The sequence below is a fragment of the Frankliniella occidentalis genome, unplaced genomic scaffold (genome assembly GCF_000697945.3).
Source record: "Frankliniella occidentalis isolate FOCC.00 unplaced genomic scaffold, Focc_3.1 Scaffold132, whole genome shotgun sequence".
Taxonomy (NCBI): Eukaryota; Metazoa; Arthropoda; class Insecta; order Thysanoptera; family Thripidae; genus Frankliniella; species Frankliniella occidentalis.
In genome coordinates, this window is record NW_026267259.1 from 42461 (window position 1) to 44614 (window position 2154).

Sequence of the window (2154 nt, forward strand, 5' to 3'; positions counted from 1 at the left end):
ACCACCTGCGTGTTTAACAGTGTGCATGGTCAGCATCTATCGGTAGTCGCGGCGTGGGGTCCCAATCCATCCCGCTCTTGGACCCGCAAGGCTGTGGAATGGCACGTGGTGGTGGTGCATTGTCAGCAGGGGTGGGGAGCGTCTGGCGGTGAGGGAATCGAGTAGTGTGTCGCATCGGTGCCAGTCAAGCTTCAGTCAGTGGTGCAGTGTGTTGAGGAGAAGGTGCCAGTGAAAGTGTCTGCATGTGTGTGTTTTAGGTGCAGTAGCCCCAATTAAAAGGTGAAGATTGAATGATAACGTGGAAAAGGAAGTTGCATTGTGTTGGTAGGTATATCAAAAGTACTTTTATCCGTTGATGAGCGTCGTTGAAAAGTGTAAATAAGTTAGAGTGTGCGTGTCTGTTTGCAGAATCAAGCGAGTGTTGTTTGTGGTGATAGAAACGCACAGCTGTCAACCCGAGCACGCGCATCTGTTTGTAAGTAGTTAGAGGAATGTAATGTAATGTATTCAATCTAAGCGTTATCAAAAAGTGTAATTGTGTGCGCGATTGTTTGCAGGGAGGCAGAGTCTGTGGTGACAGAGACGCAAACTTTCAAACGTTATTCTGAGCATCTTGTTGTAAGTACATATTTTGACAAGTGTAGAAATTTTGTTCATCTTTATCTCATACAGCGGGACTAACGAAAATGTGTTTAATGTGTGCAGGATACGATGAAGTGCTATTGGTGCGTTGAGGTATTCGAGGACGCCCAGCAGCTAGTGGCTCATATCGGTGAACGCCACGCTCCTGATCCTGCCTCCTCGTGTGCCAAGTTTTTTTCTTTCTACAAAGAAAGACAAAACTTTGAAGTTCAACAAAACTCTCCTGTGTACCCTCCGTACTCTGCACCCAAAGTACCAGAGTGTGAAGAAAATTGGGAAGACGAATTAACGTCTGTCTCACTGATCACAGCTGAGTCAGGAAATCCCTTCGTACCAGTCTACAAGCCACAACTGGTTACTGCAGAGGAAGAAGAGAACTGGGCAGAAGAAGAAATTAGTGTACCAGCCTTCTCAGTAAGGGTCAGCAAGGGAGAAACTTCAATTACTTTGCAAGGTCATCAGAACCTATCTACCCAGCTTTCTACAAAGAAAAACATAACTTTGAAGTTCAGCAAAACTCTCCTGTGTACCCTCCGTACTCTGCACCCAAAGTACCAGAGTGTGAAGAAAATTGGGAAGACGAATTAACGTCTCTCTCACTGATCACAACTGAGTCAGGAAATCCCTTCGTACCAGTCTACAAACCACAACTGGTTACTGCAGAGGAAGAAGAGAACTGGGTAGAAGAAGAAATTACTGTACCAGCTTTCTCAGTAAGGGTCAGCAAGGAAGAAACTCCAACTACTTACTTTGTAAACTCTGAGAACCCCAAAGACTGGGAGACACTTCAAGAGAAGCGTGAACAAGGACCAGTTCTTAAACTCAGATTTAAGCCAAAAACTTTAAGAAAGGCAGCGGCAGGCACAGGCCGCTGGTGGTAAGACGGACAGAGTCCAGGAAGTACACCTGAACAAGTGAGAGGCAGCCCAACCTCAACCAAATGTTGAGGTAAGAATAAGAGGTCGTGGCAGAGGTCCAGGTCGTGCTCGAGGTCACCGAGCAAATGAAGCGAATCTGACAAATGCGCCCAAGAAGAGTAACGGCAGTTACAGACAGTTAAAATAAAAGAATAACGGTATAGCAAATTGATTCTCATTTATTTATTTACTTCAAGACAAATACACATGCACAACAGAAATGATCTCATCGCGACATATAAAACACTGCTTTAAGATGGATACAGAGTTCGCTTGACGCAAGCGTGATTTTCACGCCCCGGCGTGAAAAATCACGCCAGGCGTGATTTTCTGACCAGCAGCGACCAGGCGACCAGCGACGACTGTCGGCTGTTGGTGAGCCGGACCGTGGCGAGTCGCGCTCAGCAGTTGGAGATGGAGGAACACTTGGGCGGGATAACAAAAGATAGTTTGTATAAACTTTGACTCTACAGGTCCAGAACGCTCCAGTGACTGCGTCTACGATTCCGCACATAGTAAAAGGGCGAACTGACGTTGTACGTGCTGGGACAGACCAGTACCCGAGGAGGCACCAACTTCAAGTATTCACGATTCA